The 7,154-nt window shown below is 37.9% G+C and overlaps 1 long non-coding RNA gene across 3 annotated transcripts in view; it reads right to left on the bottom strand.

Annotated features, from left to right (window-relative positions):
• The window catches only part of LOC143731499 (uncharacterized), a 155,845-nt gene extending 149,271 nt beyond the window's left edge, over positions 1–6,574 (bottom strand). For 2 of the 3 annotated variants that reach the window (XR_013200775.1, XR_013200776.1), the window contains exon 1: positions 5,917–6,574. This is a non-coding gene — a long non-coding RNA (uncharacterized LOC143731499). Of the gene's footprint in view, positions 1–5,350; positions 5,416–5,916 lie in introns of all 3 variants that reach the window. The other variant, XR_013200777.1, reaches the window with a different exon arrangement.
• Between the last annotated feature and the right edge of the window lie 580 nt (positions 6,575–7,154).

Here is a 7,154-nt window from a genome sequence, read left to right as displayed (position 1 = left end):
CAACAAGAGGAACGTCTGCACTTCTCGTCCACTGACCACGATTCAGTGTTTTCCAATCACATTTTAGTATCGGTACGGTACGCTTGGAACCTCAACAGAGGTGGTCCCATTTAAAGCGAGCCGTACCGTACCGTACCATGCAGTGGAAAAGCGCCATTATACTATTGTGGCTCCCAGCAATTATTCTGCTTGTTACCAACAGGTGTTCGTCACTAATGCTCAATCATCACTTAATTATCTCATTAACTTTAACTCTGATTCAGAGTTACTATAATTCTCTGTAGAGTGGGACCACATGTTTTCTGAGCAGAGTTATTTTAATTTTGCTGTGTGTAAACACACTCTCGTGACCTGTGTTACACTCCCACCTCTCAGGTATGCTGGATTACTGAACTCCCTCGACACCAATTTTAAACCTGGAAGAGCATTTTAATGCCCTGTCCTCAGACAAAATATTTGGTTCTATTGCAAAAGCATCACTACACTTCAGTTCATCACTACATTAAAGGTATTGTAGGTAGAAATCCCCAAAAATACTTTTTTCCAATTTTTTTCAAACTGTCTTTATATATCAATGCATAATTAAAATGGAAGTACTCTGGAAAATAAATTATAAAAATCGAGTGTCTGTAGTTCTCTCAGGACTGTAATAAACACAGCTCATTATTCCATTCGGGACGAAAGAAATGATTGGCTGGGGCGACTGTCACTCTCCCTCGCTACCATGGATACCACCTCTGCTGATACAGGAGGAGCCCAAATGCGCGCACCCGTTTGAAGAGGCACGGAAGCTAGTAATAACAAACAATTATGGCAGAGAAAGAACAGTCACAATTCTCAGTAACGTTACCTGCATATAGAGGCAGCGAAGTCAAACGAGTTAAAAAAAGGAAGACAGTATTTGAAAAGGCTATGAACAAAAAGTCTTTGGATAAATAAAGAAATCATAAGAGAGTCGGCGTGGCTTTCCAGCGTCGGCTACTACTGAGTGATCTCAAGGGGCTGAAAAGTGACTCCATGATGGCTTTATTTCTGCTGGACAGGTAATCTTGCTGTTTTCATTTTGATGGCATTTATTTTTTCATGAAGCATGTATCACTAGCACACCTAACTACCTAATATTAGCTACCTAACGTTACGTAGCATAACTAACGGTACTGGCTTAGCTATGACAGTGTAACTTTGGTGTCGACTAGTATAACGTTACTGTTAGTGAGCCAGGGTTGAGGAACTTGAGACGATAAATAAGCAATAGGCCTATCTGCAGTCGAAAGCTGTTTTATTTAATTTCGCCGAATCTAACTTTAGGTTAAAAAGTTTAGGGGATCTATTTTTATACCTAGCTTTACCCTCTGCCTAAACTGTGTTCCTATTTTCACCGTGAACTCTACCTACTCCGTTTTTTCACGTTTGGTTTGTTGTTATATGCTCTACATAGGTTTACATATGTCTTTATGTTGTATCTGTATGTGCTATACAATATATGTTGTGTGTGTGTGTGTTATATTATCTTATTGGGTCTGCAATGCAGTTGTGAGAAGGTGTTTGAGTGTATGTAATTCAGTTTATCTGTAAACAATCTTATGTTATGAATCTTACACCTTCATCACAGTGTAACTGATAGTAACGGCAAACGTGTATCAATGAAGCTATTTATAGCTTTGCCTTATATTGAGTTTGATTCCGTTACGAGCTAGTAAAATATTTTAAACTTTACAAGTATCGTTATGCGAGCTGGATAGTGAGTACTAACAGCCATGTTAATTGTTTATATTCATACTGATAAAGTTAGTTATTTTATTACTTGTGATTCTGACATGATGTCACTACATCTGGTAAAGCTGGTAAACACGTCCGACTCTTCCAGCTGAGCGAATGGCCGGGATCGCGCGTTCATGTGTTTTGGGGGCGTGGCTTTGGAAGGAGCTGAGTAGGGAGGGAGTGGGAGTTAATGGAATAATGAGCTGTGTTTATTGTAGTCCTAAGAGGACTACAGACACTCGATTTTTATAATTTCTTTTCCAGAGTACTTACATTTTAATTATGCATTGATATATAAAGACAGTTTAAACAAATTTTGACAAAAAGTATTTTTGTGGATTTCAACCTACAATACCTTTAATGCACGTCTGCTTTAGACTGTCTCACACATGAATTATGTTGAATATCTGTCAGCTGTTAAATTTAACCACACAATTAGATAATACCAGTTTAGCAAAGCAATGCTTCATGTTGTTCAGTCTGTGGTGTAAAAAGGTGTATTAGCAATTAAAGAAAAAAACACTTCAGCAAAACATGATCAGCTCAAATTGTCTGAATTTTTTGGTCCCAAATCTGTATAAATATTACTGGTAGTCACTGTATGAAGAATTTTTCAGTATAATATGTCACAGTTTACTTTATTTAGCTCTCCTCACTTACATAAATGAACTATAGTGTCCTACACACACTAGTAAAAAAAAATCTAAAATTATATCTGGTGTCTGAATAATTTTTGGTTTAAGTGTGGCACTTTTTTTTACAATACAGTTTTAAAGCAGCTTTACAGTGATTACAGGAAAATAATGCAACAAAGATTACAGCAGACAAAAGTATGTGTAGAAGTAGGTCCGTCTTACGGTCGGTTTCTCTTTCACTTCAACTACTGTCATGCCTCGAGGAACAGTTTGAAGAGAAGCAATGCTATTTCAGCTTTTGCTGTATTATTGGCCACCTCCACTACACCTGGTTTAACGGCACACACACTGGAATGTAGTAACTTGTGGTTTTCAAAGAAAAGTGTGGTCAATTTAACCGAACACAAGCGCTGAGTTCCTGCCAGACGCCAGCACACGCGCTCATGCACGCTTCTCTTGTGGTTTACCACAGGTGTGTGTTATATTACAGCGTAGTAAACACCTGCTACAGGCACACACTCCTCACACACACTCAGACCTGTTTATGAGCAAATCTTCAACAACAGGGGGACTGAAGGCACTAGCAAGAGGAGATTTAAATTTCTTCAGGTGGAGACACAAGTTTGGTTTGAAGCCGGAAAACATACCAAAGCACAAGATCTACAAGCCCATAGATTTACCCACTTTCAGACACTTCCCAGAGACATCTGCGCAGAAGTGGCCAAGAGAATCAACTACATCTAGGCATTTATATCGTCCAAACTAGAGGTTGACCGATAGTGGATTTTACCGATACCGATAACCGATTAATCAACCGATATTTTTTACAATGGATACTGGATAAAAACGCTCCAAGTAAAAAAGTGCTGAACTGAAATGTGCTAAATGAAATATGATATAAAATGAGAAGTTCTACAGAACGAATTCTACAGAAAAGAATTCAAACATTAAAATATTACAGGTCAAATGTGTGTTTCTTTAGCGATAACCTAGAAACATACATACATTTCATTTGTTAACAAGGATGTGTTAAATAGCTTTCATTAACTAGCATTATACAATAGGCCTATACATTTTTACAGCATATGTATTATTATTTGAGCAATACAATTGTACCTTAATCATACATGTTAGTTCATAGTACATTAACTAAGGTTAACAGATCAAATAAAAATTAAAACTCAATTTAAAATGTATTAGTAAATGTTGAAATTAACAAACTAACAATGAATAATACTTCTACAACATTAATACAACTTAGTTAAAATGGAATCTTGTTGTAAAGTGTTAGCTACCATATACATCCAAAGAGTCATGCTTAAAGAAGATGGCCGTCTTTAAATATCTGCAAAGGCCAGAGCACTACACTTACATAAATGTAGGTAGGCCTATATGTTAAATGTAGGGTTGGGTATCGTGTGGTTTTTTTTTCGATACCGGTGCTAAATCGATACTTTAAAAACGGTACCGGTGCCTAAATGGTGCCTGAACCAATACTTTTAAAAAAAGTATAATTTTTAATGATATTAAAAAAACTGCTTTTTTATTGAAAAAATTAAATTAAAAATTCTTAAAATTGAATATATTCAAATTTTAAAGTATATATAAATATAAGTAGCCTAGTTTAGATACAAAACAACAAATTTACATCATAAATTCACAATAAAACCAAAGCCACCTAACCCAAGTACAATAATTTAACACTAAATAACACTACAGTACTAATAACAGCAAAGTCTGTATTCTTGGTATGCTACAATCCAGCTTTAAATTTCAGCAATTCCTTTCACATTTTTTGCCTTCTCTTAAAGCACAGACTGAAGTTTGATCTCTTTTCAAAGACGAAACTTGGTAGATTATTGCTGAGGTGAAAAAAGTTTTAAAACAAAGTGAACTTAAAAAAAGTTACAGAATTTTACATGTATTGTTATGTAAAATCCATAAAAATGCTATTTTCAATTTTTATATGAAATATATAGCCTATTTTCAAAATCACGTTTAACTTTAAAACTTTACGAAAATCAAAGCCATTAAATGTGTGTGTGTGTGTGTGTGTGTGTGTGTGTGTGTGTGTGTGTGTGTGTGTGTGTGTGTGTCTGTGTGTGTCTGTGTGTGTGTGTCTGTATGTGTGTGTGTGTGTGTGTGTGTGTGTGTGTGTGTGTGTGTGTGTGTCTGTGTGTGTCTGTGTGTGTGTCTGTGTGTGTGTGTGTGTGTGTGTGTGTGTGTGTGTGTCTGTGTTCACATAGTAAGTGCCAAAACCTTTACCAAGTTTTGCACCATTCCGATGAAGAAAAAATACAAAAACTAAACGTACATTTTTTCTTTTTTTTTTGACCGACGAGCACCAGAGGGTTCAGGAATGTGTCTCGCTCGTCTACTAGTGATCCGATCGACCAAAAGCGCATCTTAACACCAGGTGTAAACAGGGCCAGGGACGAGTAGTGCAAGCACAACACAAACACGTGCTTCCCACTCTTGATTAAGATAACCGGATGAGGAAGAGTGTTTCTGTGTGTCTCTCCCACGAGAGACTGGCATTCCTGACCAACTTCACTGACACTTCAGCCTCTTTAGTGCCGGAGAGTCCCTTCGCCATGAGTCATTCTGTTGGACATCGGGTCCCTCTCAGAGCAGAAAGGAGGGCTTGTTTGAGAGAGAGAGAGGGTTATAGTGGATCTCTGTCCCGGCTCAACAATAGAGGAATTCTGCTCTGGAAGAGGGGCGAGTCCTTTAAAACACACCCAGCGCCCACTGTCCACTAGCTAAGTCTACTCACACACACACTCACACACACTTAGAATAATAAAGAGGAGATGCTGTCATCAACCCAAGCCTGACAGGATCAGTACAGTATCAGTAGATGCTAAAGGGTCTCATCACATGTTTAACCACAAATGATCACTCTGTGTAATAGGAGTCGACCAAACTGAAACTAATAATATCTATTTCAATACCTTGGGCTGTGAGATTATGAACTTCAGTATCAGTATGATGAGAGCTGTCAAGGTGATATATAGGCCTAGAGGTGAAGACAGATACATGGAAACAAAGCTAGTACCAGATCACCACTGTGGCACATGAAGCATTTATACTTAACGCATTTAAAGTAGCCTACCATATTAATACCATCCCGTTATCATGGTACTTGTTTTGGTTAGGGTTATAAAAAGTTTTGCTAACCAGACCAAGTAATTTTTAACACACATCAATGCAGCACCTGTGTGCTTGAAATACTGTGCTATTTTAAAAGCAAATAACCGAACAATAGAACTGTTAAAATCTATTTCGAAATAGGTGTTAACAAAACATAAATAAACAACACATCTAAATAAACTGACGTAAGTATGTCAGAATAACTATGATTGACAGGCAAACGTGAAGACAACAACTGTCATTAATTGTAGGCCCCTATTCATTAAATTTGTATGGTATTTGTATTTGTGTACTAATCATATCTGTTAGCCTACTGTTATTGATGAAGATGTTAGCATTAACGTTACCTTTATCTCACGGTACTTACCAGTTTCTGCTGATGAGTTTGTGTTTCTTCTCTTCCTTCTGTAAATCCTTCATCCTTTTAATTTTATTATTCCACATGTTAAGTTATTCCAGAGGTCATATCCAAGACACGCCAGAATCCCAGAGATACAGGATTCATGTTCACGTTCCCAGAGCTCGTGTCTGAGGCTTCAGCATCCAAACTGACTGAAGGAATCCACATCCACATAATCCAGAAACACATGCGGTTTCTCCCCTTCAATGAGGCTGTCGACCCACGTGCCACAAACACACACACACACACATCTCCACATCATCCAGCGAAGATCTTCTTCACACTCGCGAACGACGTCCTGAAATTAAACCGAGAGACTCAGATGAAAGTCCGGAGGAAATCTTGTTTCGCTGTAATGTGTCAAGAGTAAGAGAAGCGTGCGCGCACACACACACACTCTCTCTCGCTCTCGCTCTCGCTCTCTCTCTCGCTCTCTCTCTCTCTCTCTCGCTCACACACACACACACACACACACACACAGTGAGACTGCCAGCGGCAGACTGAAGCTCCGCTCAGTCCCATATCTCTCTCTCTCTCTCTCTCTCTCTCTCTCTCTCTCTCTCTCTCTCTCTCTCTCTCTCTCTCTCTCTCTCTCTCTCTCTCTCTCTCTCTCTCACACACACACACACACACAGCATTAATAATTTGATGCTTTGCGCTTTTTTGTCATAACTCAATCATTTTTTTGTCATTTTTTTATGTTGTACTTAAATCCCTGCATCTAATAACAATGTTAATTGTTTTTTTTATTTAATTGCATGTCTATAATTAAACTACCCTTTTTCACCGACATCTAATATAAAGTAGAAACTCAATATTTATATTTCTTTAGTAAAGCCTAACTATAAGCAATATCACGTGATTCTGAATGTCAACACAATGTAAAATGTGTTTTTAATATGTCTAATTGTATACTGGACTGCTCTGTATAGTGTGTTGTGCTTGAGATTGCATTGTTTACTTCATTGTGTTTAAAATTGGCCGCACATTCACCAAAATAACAACCTTGCAAGTGTGTTTGTACCTGTCCGATGTACTTCAACATGTTATACTGCATTGATGATGAACAGGCACTGGTGTCTGTGTTAATGACAGCATTGCGTGTGAGCAGTCAGCGTGAGTAAGATAAGATCAGCTGTCGTCACAGGACACAAAAGAGTGAATCATGCTTTCATTAATGTTCTTCACCAGCTCCAGACATGCTT

This window comes from Siphateles boraxobius, unplaced genomic scaffold (assembly GCF_051911475.1).
Source record: "Siphateles boraxobius isolate OS27281-9 unplaced genomic scaffold, OSU_SipBor_1 87, whole genome shotgun sequence".
NCBI classification, from domain to species: domain Eukaryota; kingdom Metazoa; phylum Chordata; class Actinopteri; order Cypriniformes; family Leuciscidae; genus Siphateles; species Siphateles boraxobius.
This window is presented reverse-complemented; position numbering and strand designations above follow the sequence as displayed.